Consider the following 16,193-nt stretch of genomic DNA (forward strand, 5'->3'; position numbering starts at 1 on the left):
ACACCCAATATCAAGAGTCACATCGAAAGTTGGATGATAAGGATCTTCGGGCTGCGTCAGAGGCGCCACCCTTGCTAAACTGACTCTCGCAGGATCAGAGACGAAGCAAAGATCAAGCAAGCGCTGTAAGGAATTTCGCACATGGTTGACTTGAGACAGCGAAATGTCAAACAAGCCAGCGATAATGGATTATTATTTGAGCACCAAATATCACCAGGGATATTAAAAATTCCTGAGACTACCAACTGGTCTCTATTCAAAAGTCTACATCTGAATAGCGGAAAGGTGATTCCAATAAATAGGAAGTTCCGACAGTGGAGGTATGTAGGAACAGGTCATATAAATGGAGCTACCTTTGAAAGATAGCTTCACACAGAGGAATTCAACAACGTTGCATTCCTCGAAGGTTAATAATTCTGACGTGAGTGAGGAGTCCACCGCTATAAGAACTCCACCCCCGCGTCTGATAGGGCGATCTAGCCGAACACAGCTGGAAAACTTCGGAGCTCAGAATCTCCGGCCTTAACCAGGTTTCTATGAGCACAATAACCTGACATGCAAACGAAAGGTTATCAGGATACAAGTTAGGAAGCTTACTAAGTAAGCCTCTTGCATTCTACCTAAGGAGTGGGTTAGTTTTTTGGGTCGGGATTGGAAGACGTAGAAGGCGCAGTGGTATCAACAGGCCTGGGAAAAGTTATTACTACAGGCCGCTTTTTCTTTTTCTTCGCCTCGAACTCCTTAACAACGATTTACTCTCTCCAGAAGTTGGGAGAGCAAATAGTGTTAAAGAGCTCGTTAGGGACATTTATTTTGAAAGATGAAATGTCCCTTGCGTAAGAAAATTTGAACTTTTCCACCTTTATCTTAATTTTTTCGGCTCTGGTTTTGCCTTGTATAACGGCGAGAACATCTTCAGATGTTTGATCAGGGGAGAGCCGCGAGACAAAAATATGTCTCGTCGGTGGGACCGCTATAAAGGCTTTTGGCAAGGCAGATTGGTTATCTGCCGTGCCATTTTCGGCCGGTATTCCGGGCCTAACACCCTGGGCAGATATATCGTTAAACACGGGACTTTGAGGGGTCAATATCCTGGGCAGATATATCGTTAAACACGGGACTTTGAGGCGTCAATATTTGCGAACCCCCAGGAGACAAAACATAAATCACCGGCGGTACGGCCACTCCCGCTGCACATTCGGATACCGAATCTTTTCTAGCGCTCGATCTCAGCACTCTTGGAATTAATGCTGAGGTCGAGGGCTGTGCCGAGGGAGGCTGCTGCTGAGAGCCCGTTGCAGGTAGTTGGGGTCCGTCTACTTGCTGCCCACCTATAGCCGTTTTTTTGCGCCTAGGAGACTCATTTAATAGCGTAAGGCTATTAAATTGGGTGTCCAACGCCAAGAACATATCAAGAGTTTTACGAAAACTCGTTAAAATGCCCTTAAAACCGCTTTTGGTTTGCCGCATGAAAGACGTCATCTCCCTTTCTACATCGCGACAAGCCTCACAACAGTAACGCAGGCCGGTGTTTTTTTTTACATTGTCCACCGTCCAAGCTGCAACTCCAATACACTTGGCGTGCATGACGTTGTCGCACAGCCAGTAGCCGATGGTAAGGTCACCTGCAGCAATTGCCTTTTTGCAGGTTTTGACGAAACAGACAATATTTCCGGACATTATAAGGACTTACCACTGTACTTGTACTTGGAAAAAATAACAACAGAGCTATGAAGAAAGAAGTGAAGAGTCACAGCTAGAACGAGAGAGCGGAAGAGCGAATGAGATCGAATAAGATTAGAAGTGCAGCGGCACAGTTAAAGTGAGAGAGTGGGAGAGCGTGGGAGATACGTAGATAAAACGTTTAGCTGTTGCGACGGCGCAAACAAAAGCGAGACGAAGAAGGCACAAAAAGGAATGCAAAATATGCAAAAGCTAGCACTAGCAGCACAACTAAATTGGAAAATAAAACCAATTATATACACAATTTAGAATAGTCGCATGCACACGCGAAGTGAACGGGAAGTTATAAACACAAATTAGAAAATTTAAGTTAAGTTTTTGAACGCGCCTTCGATGTCTAGGAAGGCTGCTATTGTGTATTGCTTGTTTTGTAATGCCCTCTCGACATGATGTACAACTCCGTGTGGCGCTGTTTCCGTTGATTTGCCTTTTGCGGTACGCATGCTGCGCATCCGAGAGTTGATGTCCCTCTAGAGACTCCCGGATATGGACGTCCAGGAGTCTCTCTAGTGTTTTCAGGGCGAAGGAGGTGAGACTTATCGGTCTATAATCCTTTGCTAGGATATGCCCCCTTCTGCCCGGTTTCTGTATAAAAATGACTTTTGTCTCCCTCCACAAAAGTGGGATGTGCGTCAGTCTTAAACATGCTTCGTAAATGGCTTTTAGCCATTTGCAAATGCTATCCTTGGCTGATTGTAGCATTGCCGGTATTAAACCGTCTGGGCTCGGGCTTTTATACTTATCGAAAGAATCTATTACCCACTGAATTCGCTCAGTCGTAATGATGTCTTTCGGTGGCGTGTCCATTCGAGCGTTCGTTCCCTCTTCGGGTTCCGAGCGCACTCTTAGGCTTCCTGGAAAGTGGGTGTCAACTAGTAGCTCTAGTGACTAGTTACATAGCTTTTGTTGAAGGACTTTCTCGCGCTCTTTCTGAGCTCGCTTAGTTCCTTTGTCCACCACGGTGAGTATTGCTTCTTCGAGAATGTTAGCTTACAAGACTCTTTGAAGGCGTTGTTCAGGATATTTGTTAGGTCCTCCACCTCCTTGTCGAGTGCCTTTGCAGTGAATATAGTCTTGATCCTCCTGCCGTTTACTTTAGATTGCACAATTTCGCTGAAATTGTTACAATCCGTCTTTCGGGGGTTCCTTTTCGCCACCTGTTTCTTAAGTGGTGTCGTTAACTCAAAGAAAATGTACCTATGATCTGAGAAGGAGTGTTCTGTCGATACCCTCCAGTTCTCGACCCTGTAACTATTCTGTTTTATTTGAAAAGTAAGATCTTCCCAACCTTGAAAATTTTCCGTGCTCGGAAAGATGAAGGTCGGCGTATTACATTACATACCGTAACGTTTCTATAAATGATACTATCAAAGAGTGACTCACCTCTTTCGTTTGTCTCTGAACTCCCCCAGAGCGTGTGCCTCGTATTCGCATCACACCCGAACACCAGAGTCGTCTTCATTATTTCAGCCCATTGCAGCAGCTGGACTACCGGCTCAGGTGGGGCCAGCTCGTCATGGGCCATGTATGCCGATGCTATGGTGACTCCGCTCCCATTCGCCGCCACGAGTCTGGCCACTGCTAGGTCAGGTGTGCTGAGATTGGGACAGAGAAAAGCATTAAATTGGTTCTTAATTACTATGCAAGCTCTCGACCTACCATTCAAGTTTGTGTACAGTAGTGTATCCAGTGTCCAGCAACATGCCCGTCGCTGGTCCAAGGCTCCTGTATCAAACCGATGTCGATATCCCTCTCCCTTAGAAGGATCGTGAGATTAGCTGAAGTGTGTGAGCTGAAGCGTTTGTGGGGGTGACGTCAGGAGACTTATCGTTGATGACCATGTCGTCCAACAGTTTGTTGGTGTCATCGACCTCCTCCAATATCTCGTCTGGCTCGGCCAAGAAGACCTTTATCTTGGCCTTCCTGATGCCGTACCGGACCTTGTGGTCATTGGCCTCCAGCTGGGGCAGACAGCGCTGGTTTATCAGCAGGAGGAAAGGCTGGCTCGCCTTCATTTTCTGCTCTGCTCTGAGGATGGTCCAGTCCTCTGTATGGATGTCTAGGTTCTGGGCCCTCAGACCTCACCCTGGCATGGTCAGTTTGCCCCTTTGGTAACCAGATGCGAGCTCTGGGTCTCCTTGGGATCTCCCTGGCGTAGACTAGCCTAATCTTAAGGCCCACCCATGTGTCGCTAATCTTAGCCACAGACTCCGCCAGGAAGCTTCGGGAGAACCCGTCGTCGCACCTGATGACCCGGTGCCCTCTAACCACGTCTGAGGAGTCGAAGGAGGGGATGGGGCCGGTCGGCATGCTAACCAACCTGTCGGTCACCATGTCTCCTCCCACTTCTCCGACAGCAGGTGACCGTCGTCATGGAGCTCGTCCACCAGTGCCATAGCCAGACTGTCTCTGCCACCTGCCACCTCACTAAATTTCTTTGCCTTGCTGACAAAGTTAGTCACACGCGGCTTACCCTGTGGGTCCTTCGCTCTCTTAGGTGCGCTTTCGCTCACTTCCTGTGAGCGAATTCGCTTCGCCTTCGAGGGCTGGAACACCGTCGGGTTTGTTGTCTGTTGATCCTCGCTCGTCTCTGATGGTGAGACATTTTCGCCATCTCTGAGGTGGTGCTGAGCCCCACCCGTGTGTTTAGATTGGGGAGTGCTATTCGCCCTCCCCACGGATTGCGACTCTTCTTCGTCGGTCTCCGATACAATGTGAGATGCCGCGATCAATCTCGGCCTCAGCATCTCCTTCTCGTTCTTCGTTAACAGTTTTTGGGGCTTATCCTCTCCCGGGAGTTCCGAAGCTCGGTTTAAAGAATTCATTACATTTCATGATACATACTGCTCTTAAGGATACAATAAAAAGATTAATATTATGCATTTTTGTTATTACATTGTGCATATAAATTGCTCTGCTCTGAAAAAACAGGGCCAAAAAATATTAATGTTTCTCAGGAAATGTTTAATTTTTTTGGTTGAGAACTTCCCTAAGGTTTTTGGTGAGAACAGTGTTTCGTACAATGTTCACGGTTTGCTTCATTTAAGCGATGCGATCAAAGTAGTCGGGAATCCGATTAGTGGTTTATCTTACGCATTTGAAAATTATTTGCAGACTCTTAAGCATTTTGTCCGAAAACCCACACAATTCCAAGAACAACTATAAAGGATAATTTCCGAGGAGATGTTAGTTAAAAAAAAAATATATATATATATAAAGTTAGGTGGCAGAAATTTAAAATTAAAAGGTTGCTTGCTTAGAAAAGGCCCCATAATTTTTGTTTTGTGTATGATATAATTCCTATTAAAATGGATTCATTTTTTGAAGAGGCAGGGAAATTTTTTATTATAGGAAAAAAGATTCTCTGAGCTTTTCAGTTTTTACGATGTGGGTATATGCGAGGGTATTTTAAAAGAGGATTCCAATTTAGAAAAACTTTCTGTAGTTGATTTTTGTAGAAAAACTATTGGAATTCCACATATAATCAGATAGTTTTTATACCCTTGCTTCATTATTATAAGGCTTTTATTTTATTTTAACGGGATGTGTTCAGTCCTCAGGCGTCTTAAAGGAAGAATCGAGCATATGTACAGAAAATACACCGACCGGGTTAACAATAATAAAACAAATCAACATTTTTTATTATTAATGCTCTATCTTTTGAGTTTGAATTTCTATAATTTTATATATATATATTTTTTTTATTTTATTTATTCCCATTATTTTTCAGTTCTTTCATTTATTATTTTTTTTTTTCTTAATTTTCATTTAGCTTTTAATGTATGAGTTGTCCAGCCCCTTAAGTGAGCCGTAAGTATTCACAGGTCGATAAATTGCTTCTACTTACTACTATCTTATGTTGCTCTCCGACCAAGTGTGTGCTATCCGCACTATATTGCACCATCGCCTCGTCGGAGCTCGCGCATTTCAAGCACCCTGACTCCGAGGGAGGTTGCCACCATGGTCCTATCGCGGCTATCGTCTTCCCCGATAGCTCTGGGTCGTCGCACTTGCGATGCAATGTGCGGTGGCTAGGGAAAACTGACCGAAACTGGCAGTGACGGTAGGGGCGGTGGCGGTATGACCAGCCGCGTCTCGAACTCTCCGCACCTCAGTATCAGGGCCATCACGAGCTCGTCATAGGTGCTGATGGCTAACGAGAGTTCATCCGTATTGACGCCTCCCAAGCTGCGGCAACTCCTCCTAACCATGCCCTGCGTGGCCGACAGTTCGGCCATCATGGCAGCTTGCTCTGCACGGGCGGCAGCGGTGGCGGCAGGGGCAGCAGCATAGGACGTTAACGCCCGAGGCTCTGCCAATGAGGACAACGGCTCCTCTAGAGTGCCGGCGGGCTTAGGCACTCATTTCGCAGCCAACGCCAGCAAATTGTCTTGCGTTGGAGCCGAACTCTTTAAGTCAAGCCAGCTTCTACGCCTTCCTCTAGCATACTTGCCAGGGGCTCTCTGCACTATATCCGCGCATCACTAAACCACCGACTTGTCCACTTTTCACTCTTTATTTCGCACGGAAACACAGATTTCCACAGATAGACTGCGAACGCACTAAAAACACGTTCGTCTGTAGTCCGCTTTAGAAGCTATAGCAACTACCCCGGTACAAATAAGATCGCACATAAGCCGGACGTGCACTGCTCCTTTGTGGGGAGTCGAGACCTATCTTAAATCTCTACTGCTCTAATGGTTACAGCGCCAGTTTGAGAACGCAACTCTACATTGATTCTAGCGGATCTCCCGCAAATTTTGGGATATATATAGGAACGCCGATCCTTATGAGCAGCCTTGGAGAACGGCTCAACCCTCTTCATTTTGGTCATCCCATCTGTTCTGCCAACTCAGCAGCATTTCCTCCTCAATTCGCGTTTTCTCTAGAGCCAGTCGTTCTCCTCCAGCGGGTATCCACGCTGCAGTTTTTCAAGCGAGGGAGCTCCATCAAGAAACTGTATGTAGTATAGTTTTATTTTTAACGTATCCAGTTCTAATGATTTCCGTGCTTTAATTAGAAGTAACCGACTTTGAAAATAGTCTATTATATTTTATAATTTGTAAATTTTCAAGCATTTTTAATTTGCTACTTGGAAATATTGACGAGGTATAACTAAATAAGAACCATATTGCAAAATAATGACTTCCCGGTTAAAATTATTAATACACTTACATAAAATAATAATAATAAATGTTCTGAGCATTGCGTGACTTATACACTAATAATGATAATAAGAATAGAAACAAAGTTTGATTCTGCTGACGATGCTTGTCAAAAATATATATATGCTTTATGGGGGCGGAAACTACTCCTCCTATTCTAACTGAAATTATAATAACCTGCAGTGGTAAAATAAAGATTCTTTTCTGAAACGCAACCATGCAGCCTAGTTTAAAAGTGCTGCAAAATAAGAAATGGCCGACATAGTTAAAATGGCGTTAGCAGTCCGCCATCTAGGTAAATCTTTAGCCAATGAAAACTCATATTCGCTCAAATTAAGAATATAGCATTAAATTGGTGGGGATATTTCATTTTTCGCATTTTCCGAATCCACCAAATTCATCATACATTTTAAATTTCCTCTTAATAGATCTGCGTGGCGACTGGGCTTCAGCTAGCTCCGTCATCGGGAAGTGGATTCCCCAACACTTGCTTGCCATACATACATCACTAAATAAAGCGGTTTAGATTTAAACTCGAAAAATCCATTCCTATTCGCCTCATGTAGTGGAGACCACATGTAGTAAAACTATTTTCATAAAATTTAACACAAAATTCTAGATTAGTATATAATGGCTGTATATTAAATTTGTTACAAATCTGTTGAAAACTGAAAAAGTTAAAATTTTTTTCCTAAAAATTTTGCGTTTGTTCCTATATCAGCTATATATAAGAGTGAGAGTATATAAAAGACTAACTCTAACTAACTAAGACAAAGTTTCATTCCGATAGCTTTAAAACTGAGGGACTTGTTTGCATAAAAACGGACAGACGGTCAGATGGACAAATGGACAGACCCACATGGCTAGATCGACACGGCTGTTGATGCTGATCAAGAATATATATACTGTCGGTCGGAGATGACTACTTCCTCGCGTTGCAAACTATTGACTTAAATTATAACACCCTGCAAGGGTAAAAAATTATGACAATAAGAAACAAAACAGTATGGAAATCTTAGGTACAAACCCAGTAGTATGTAAAGCCAATTTTCGGGACCTTTGATGTCGCCAAAAAGAGTAATAAAAATATGTTTAATGGTTTAGCTATCAAATTTTAAGACGTTTTAACCAAGCATAACTAAACGGGGTTACTTATCAAACTGTCTGTTCAGGTCAGGAGCCACTGTACGGCCGCCGGGCAGAGCGGGTCGAAGAGCACCGCTCTTAGCAATCCGATCTCTGCTCTGTTAAGCTAGGTTCGGGACCGCGATATGCCGATCGCCGTTGCACTCCCGCTCTCGTTTTTTTCCTAAAGCTCTGTAAGCATGAGCGCGGAGTTATTTCTGTAAGCTAGGTTTAAGAGTTACTTATATGAAGTCGAATAAAACAGACGTGCGTCTCACCACCACCTCCAACGAAATTCAATTCCTTTCAAGGGCCTGTTGTGCAAGCAATTTACTTCAATTTTCTACTCCGGATCTTGAGCAGCCGGCCCCAGCTACACAAACACTGTCAAAAGAGGATGGGTAATTAATAAGGGTCATTACCAGAGAACTGCAGCAAGCCACCTCAAAAATAAGTCCACCGAACAAACACTGGGTGTCTCATACATCCGGGTGTTTTCGAAGAAAATAAAGAATGTAGTTTTAGGCACTGTTGTTCGTAAATTTATTGGTAGACTTAGATTTGGACTTTCTGGATTAGATAGATTGATTTGAAAAACTTGAGCTCCTAACTGAACTGGTATCTAAATAAACAACAAGGTACGTGAGGCTAATTCATACTTCTTAGGTAGTACCTCGATGGCTTTTGATTTTAGAGAGCATGTGACAAATGCCAAGCCAATTCAAAAGAATATTGACTACACACTTAAAACCATTGCTGGTAAAAGTGAATTTTATAAACGACTCGAAATAATGAAATCTCAAGTATTAGAGATAAGTTTAGAGGAATCCAAAATGGACGAAGAAAACCCATTCTATCATCCTAAAAAGTCAGAAATTATTTTAGGAAAATATATTGTTCATGCACCATTTTGGACCAATGTAATGGGAATTTTTATTGATTATAGCAATAAAAGACCCAGTAATAGTCCTGTAGAGTTTCTATTTAATAAATAATGAAAATGAATGTTCCTTTGTATACAAAAATATATATAATATGAAAAGGAGTGTTCCTTTGTATACAAAAATATATATCAAATGAAAAGGAGTGTTCCTTTGTATACAAAAATATATATAAAATAAAAATGAGTATTCCTTTATATACAAAAATATATATAAAATAAAAAGGAGTGTTCCTTTTGTTGGAATATGTTATCAAAACCAACATTACAAATGCGGTCACACTGCCTGATCTCTACTTAATAAATTGTTATCGATATTAAGTTCTATCCTCACTGTTTCCTTTCTACTGACAAGGCTGGTTGTGCGCGCATATAAATAAAATAATAAAAATCAAAGTGAATCGACTTACACCGATTTTTATTTAGGAACTAAATACTAAATTACAATAGGTTATGGGCCCAGCCCTCACTAAAACATATTATTGAAGAGAAAGTGAAGAAAACTTAATATATTAATTTGATTCTTGTGAAACTCACACATACACAGAGACGGTTCTATAGGTCTTGTGAAATATAGTATTCTTGGTGAAATATAAAAGTTTTGTGAAATAAAATAATATTATTAGATATAAATAATCTGAAGAATATAATAGTTCTTGTGAAATTCACACATACACATACATATACATACTTAATTTTTTTTTCAGTTCTTCTAAATCGGATGCAATAGAATTGGTCTTGTGAAATTCACACATACACATATGTATATATACTTCATTTTAAAGTTCTTTGAAATCTGATGAAATAGAGTGGTTCTTATGAAATTCACAAATACACAAATACATACTTCATTTTCGTAGTTCACATTTACAAGTCATACATACAAATTTAAAAAGAAAATATGGATAAGACAAAGAAGAATATAAAACCGTTTGATGGGCAAAAGTATGGGATATGGAAATTTCGAGTAAGAGCACTCCTGGAAGAGCTAGAGGTCTTAAAAGTTATAGATGGGGAATTACCGCATGAAATTGATGATGATTGGTTAAAGGCAGAAAGACGTGCAAAAAGCACAATAATTCAACATTTAAGTGACTCTTTTTTGAATTTTGCGACAAGCGACAAAACTGCGCGAGAAATATTTAAGAATTTGGATGATACCTATGAGAGAAAAAGTCTTGCATCGCAATTGTCGCTTCAAAAAAAATTATTATCTCTTAAACTTAAAAGTGAGATGACACTTTCAAATCACTTTATAATATTCGATGAAATTGTCAATGAATTAATGGCCGCAGGATCTCGAATTGATGAAATGGGTAAAGTATCGCATTTATTGCTGACTTTGCCATCATCATATAACGGAGTAATCACTGCCATTGAAACATTGGCTGTAGAAAATTTGACATTAGCATTTGTGAAACACAGATTGTTAGATCATGAAATTAAAATTAAGAATGATTCTAATGATACTAGTAGAAAGATAATGAATACAGTTAGTTCCTTTAACGGAAAGAATGTTAGAAGTGGACCGTTTAAAAATAATTACAAGAAAGGGATAAATAATACTGGACGTAAACAATTTAAGAAAACAAATATTAAGTGCCACTACTGTGGAAAAGAGGGACACGTTAAGAAGGACTGCTACAGTTATAAACGAATAAATTCAAATAAAAATAAAGAAAATGAAAAACAAGCAAATGTCGCGACAACTCAGCCTGGTTTTGCATTTATGCTTAAACGTGCAAATCAGAATCTGACAAATTCAGATAAGAATGTCAGCTTCATATTGGATTCTGGTGCCAGTGATCATATTGTAAATGACAAAAACCTTTTCATGGATTCAATCCAATTGGAGCCTCCCATTAAGATTGCGGTGGCAAAGCAAGGAGAATTTGTTTATGCAACAAGGCGTGGAATAGTGCGTCTGTATAATGGACGACAAATAACACTGGAAGATGTCCTCTATTGCCCAGAAGTTCCTGACAACTTAATTTCGGTGAAGCGCCTCCAAGAGGCTGGGATGACAGTGGAATTTAACAAAAAAGGAATGAAAATATCCAAAAATGGGTTGTTAGTTGCTGAGAATACCGGTATGTACAATATACCTATTATTAAGTTTGCAGCATTTACATTAAATATGGAAGACAAAAATACAGATCAATTATGGCATGAAAGGCTAGGACATATAAGTGAAGGGAAATTGTTAGATATAAAAAGAAAGAATTTCTTTAATGATAATAAACTTTTAGACAAGGTTCTACCTATTACAGAGATATGCGAAGCTTGTCTTAATGGAAAGCAAGCTAGATTACCTTTTGCAAAACAAAAAAATAAAAATTATATTAAAAGAGCACTTTTCGTAATACATTCAGATGTGTGTGGCCCCATCACACCTACTTCAATTGATGACAAGAATTATTTTGTAATTTTTGTAGATCAATTTACACATTATTGTGTAACTTATTTAATTAAGCATAAATCTGATGTATTTAACATGTTTAAAGATTTCGTTGCAAAAAGTGAGGCGCATTTTAATCTAAAGGTTGTAAATTTATACATAGACAATGGAAGGGAATATTTGTCAACAGATATGCGGGAATTTTGTGTCCAGAGAGGTATTAGTTACCATCTAACTGTACCATATACACCGCAGTTAAATGGAGTTTCGGAGAGGATGATAAGGACTCTCACAGAAAAAGCGCGTGCTATGGTAAATGGTGCAAAATTAGATAAAACCTTCTGGGGTGAAGCTGTGCTAACAGCCACATATCTAACGAACAGAATTCCAACTAGAGCACTTGGTAATTTTGAAAAAAACTCCATATGAGATGTGGCATGATAGAAAGCCAAGTTTAAAAAATCTTAGGATTTTTGGGTCAACAGTTTATGTTCATAATAAAAACAGAAAGAGAAAATTTGATGAAAAATCATTTAAAGCAATACTAGTTGGTTATGAACCAAATGGTTTTAAATTATGGGATTTAAATAATGAAAAGTTTATTATTGCAAGAGATGTAATAATTGACGAAACAAACATGATAAATTCTAGAGCTGTTCTGAACGATATTGAATTGCTGAATGAGAGTAAGCAATATGGTCAATTTAACTGCCCGAATGATAGTAAGGAAGATGATGATACAGATGTCCTGAATGAGAGTAAGGATAAATCAAGTCAATCAAACTTCCCGAATGATAGTAAGGAAGATAACCATACAGATGTCCTGAATGATAGTAGGGAGAAATCAAACAAATTAAACTTCCCGAATGATAGTAAGGAAGACGACTATACGGAGGTCCTGAATGAGAGTAAGGAAAACTCAAATAAATTGAAATTCCTGAATGATAGTAAGGAAAATGACCATCCAAATGTCCTGAATGAGAGTAAGGAGAAATACAGCGATTTTATCCGGAATGAAAGTACGGAATCAAAATCAAAACAAGAAAATCATATTGATACTGATGTCGTAGAACAACTTGTTGAAGTTTCCACTAGACGAAGTAATAGATTAAAGAACTTGCCAAAAATATCCTATAATGAAGATGAAACAGATCTTAATAAATGTATATTAAATGCTCACAGCATTTTTAGTGATATTCCAAGCACATTCGATGAAATTCGAAGTAGAAGTGATAAGCGTGCCTGGGAAGAAGCTATTAATGTAGAACTAAATGCCCATGAATTGAATAATACATGGTGCATTGTTAAAAGACCTGAAAACAAAAATATTGTTGACAGTAAATGGGTATTTACTTTAAAATGCGATGAATTTGGAACCCCTGTAAAGTATAAGGCAAGATTAGTTGCACGTGGGTTTATGCAAAAATATCAAATAGATTATGAAGAAACATTTGCACCAGTTGCCCGAATTTCAAGTTTTCGTTTCATAATGTCAATATCAACTCAACATGGCTTGAACGTACATCACATGGATGTAAAAACTGCTTTCTTAAATGGAACACTGAAAGAAGAAATTTACATGAAAATTCCTGAAGGAGTAGCATGTGGCATAGATAAAGTATGTAAATTAAATAAAGCAATATATGGACTTAAGCAAGCAGCGAGATGCTGGTTTGAAGTATTTGAGAAATCTCTAAAAGAATGTCGATTTGTAAATTCACCTGTTGAGCGCTGTATATATATTTTTGATAAGAAAGATATCAATAATAACATCTATGTACTACTATATGTAGATGACTTGGTGATAGCCACATTAGATATAGAGAGGATGAATAGTTTTAAAGCATATTTAATGAACAAATTCCGAATGACTGATATGGGACAAATAAAGTATTTTATTGGAATGAGGATAGAATTCTGTGAAAAAGAAATATATTTCAGTCAATCAGCATATATTAAAAAGATTTTAAATAAATTTAAAATGGAAGATTGTAAAGCAGTCAGTACACCGCTCCCAATTAAACTTAATTATGAATTATTGAATTCTGAGGAGAATTATGATGCACCTTGTCGCAATTTAATTGGTTGCCTAATGTATGTTATGTTATGTACACGACCAGACATTGCTACTGCAGTAAATATTTTAAGTCGTTACACAAATAAAAATAATTCTGAGTTATGGCAATCCCTAAAGAGAATTTTAAGATATCTTAAATGATATGATATGATATGATATGAAATTAGTATTCAAGAAAAATATAGCATTCGAAAACATATTTACAGGTTATGTTGATTCTGATTGGGGCGGTAATGAAATCGATAGAAAGAGTACAACAGGTTACATTTTTAAAATGTTTGATTCCAACTTAATCTGTTGGAATACAAAAAGGCAGAGTTCAGTAGCTGCTTCGTCAACTGAAGCTGAATATATGGCTTTGTTTGAAGCTGTAAGAGAAGCCTTATGGTTGAAGAGTCTTCTAGAAAGCGTTTACATAAAATTAGAAAGACCTATAACCATTTTTGAGGATAATCAAGGTTGCATAAGTATTGTTAATAATCCATCATGCCATAAAAGATCATTTTCCCCGAGAACAGGTCGAGAATAATATTGTTTTTATTGAGTATATATCCACAGAAAATCAACTCGCTGACATCCTTACAAAGCCGCTGGCTATCGGAAGATTCAACACCCTAAGAAGCAAAATGGGACTAATTTAAATTCAAGAAAACTAATTTTTAGGAAATCCTACATATATGATTTAATCTAACTTAACCAAATGAAATAGTACCAAAATGTAGTTTATTGTTTACTGAAGTAAGAATTTTATAATTTACCATATCTTATACAATGATTTGATTGGGTTTTTCTGGGTTTTCCCCAATCCATGCAGCAAATGCTGAATCATTTTATTGTAACTCCCAGAATGCGCACCAGTACTTATAAAAAACTTGTAATGTTAATTTTGAGGAGGGCGTGTTGGAATATGTTATCAAAACCAACATTACAAATGCGGTCACACTGCCTGATCTCTACTTTATAAATTGTTATCGATATTAAGTTCTATCCTCACTGTTTCCTTTCTACTGACAAGGCTGGTTGTGCGCGCATATAAATGAAATAATAAAAATCAAAGTGAATCGACTTACACCGATTTTTATTTAGGAACTAAATACTAAATTACAATACCTTTGTACACAAAAATATATATAGAATAAAAAGGCGTGTTCCTTTATATATATATATATATATATATATATTATATAAAATTAAAAAATATATAAACTAACAAAATATGTAAACAAATACAAACAAGAAAGGAAGCTAACTTCGGCACGCCGAAGTTTATATACCCTTGCAGATAGAACTTCTATGACTTGGAATCCCAATAATATAAATTATATTTATTTGTGTTAAAAAACAATGAAGTAATACCTGCTTTCATTTCATTCACCTTTACATATTATATTTGCAGTTTTACAGTCACAGATGTGCATTTTTCTCCACATGTAAGGATCGTTTGTATGGCACCTATATAATATAGTAGTCCGATTTTCATAAAATTTTACACAAAATTTAAGATTGATATAAAATGGTTATACTTCAAATTTGATGAAAATCTGTTGAAAACTGAAAATGTTATAAATTTAATTGTATTAATTTCTCGATTGTTCCTATGGGAGCTATATGATATAGTTGTCCGATTTTCATTAAATTTTATACAAAATTGTAGAGTATAGTAAAATGGCTATATCTTAAATTTGATCAAATTCTGTTCAAAACTGAAATTGTTATAATTTTTTTTTGTAAAAATTATCCGATCATTCCTATGGCAGCTAAATGATATAGTCGTCCGATCCGGCCCGTTCCGACATATATACGAGTAAGAGTATATAGAAGACTACCTGCAAAGTTTCATTTAGATAGCTTCAAAACTGAGAGACTAGTTTGCGTAGAAACGGACAGACGGACAGACGGACAGAAGGACAGACGGACAGACGGACATGGCTAGATCGACTCGGCTGTTGATCCTGATCAAGAATATATATACTTTATATGGTCGGAGGTTCCTCCATCACTGCGTTGCAAACTTCTGACTGAAATTATAATACCCTGCAAGGGTATAAAAATTAAGTAATGAAATAGGGCTAAAGGGGATATCACTTAAAAAAAAAAGAGGGCCATTCACTCTAGCTCGATGGTGGTGCGGAAAGGAGTGAACACCTTATATTTAATTAATTATATAATAATTGCCGATGTTTCTTAAAGGGTTTTTCGACTGTTCCTGTCTTCTTGAAACCTATTAGTTTCAATTATCGTTCTCCAGATATTTCAAGTAACTAATTTAATATATTCCTCCACCAAACCAGGGCCCTGTTCCGGAACAATTACATCCCGGAGTCATTGAGCTACATGAGTGTGTCTTCGATCGCAATGGCACCTCCCTGCTGACCAAAATCTAACTTTTAAAACTCGTAACTTACACATAAAATGTTTAATTTTAATTCGGAAAGCTTGTTGCATTTCGGGTGGGAACGGGCTGAAGAACTATCGATGTATCGATAGGGATAGGTAGAATTGGTAGGACCAGGAGGGGGCGAGGAAAATGAGCGAACCGGGAAGTTCGAATGCGGCCTAAGAGAAAGGGCTCTTGCCCTTTCTCTCGGCAAGGGCAATGTAAAAGTAACGGCTGTAGCCTGGAACGGAGGAAAGGAACCGGGCTATAAAGGGAGGTGCGAGTGGAAAAAAACGAGGAGAAAAAATCTGGATACAAAACGTGTGCGAGGAATTTTTTGTGCGGTTAATGCGAAAAAGAACGAAACG

At 38.6% G+C, this 16,193-nt stretch overlaps 2 long non-coding RNA genes across 2 annotated transcripts; one reads left to right on the forward strand and one right to left on the reverse strand.

Annotated features, from left to right (window-relative positions):
* Positions 1–8,013: 8,013 nt before the first annotated feature.
* LOC110179863 (uncharacterized) lies at positions 8,014–8,604 on the reverse strand. Its single transcript, XR_002319422.2, has 3 exons — positions 8,477–8,604; positions 8,312–8,417; positions 8,014–8,258 (listed from the first exon to the last, which is right to left on the reverse strand). It is a non-coding gene; the product is annotated as an uncharacterized LOC110179863 (long non-coding RNA).
* A 664-nt stretch (positions 8,605–9,268) lies between these two features.
* Positions 9,269–14,513, forward strand: LOC147643078 (uncharacterized). The gene is made up of 2 exons (XR_015272540.1): positions 9,269–11,063; positions 14,007–14,513. It is a non-coding gene; the product is annotated as an uncharacterized LOC147643078 (long non-coding RNA).
* Positions 14,514–16,193: the final 1,680 nt, after the last annotated feature.

Source organism: Drosophila serrata, unplaced genomic scaffold (assembly GCF_035046125.1).
Source record: "Drosophila serrata isolate PLE 108 unplaced genomic scaffold, ASM3504612v1 contig_293, whole genome shotgun sequence".
Lineage (NCBI taxonomy): Eukaryota > Metazoa > Arthropoda > Insecta > Diptera > Drosophilidae > Drosophila > Drosophila serrata.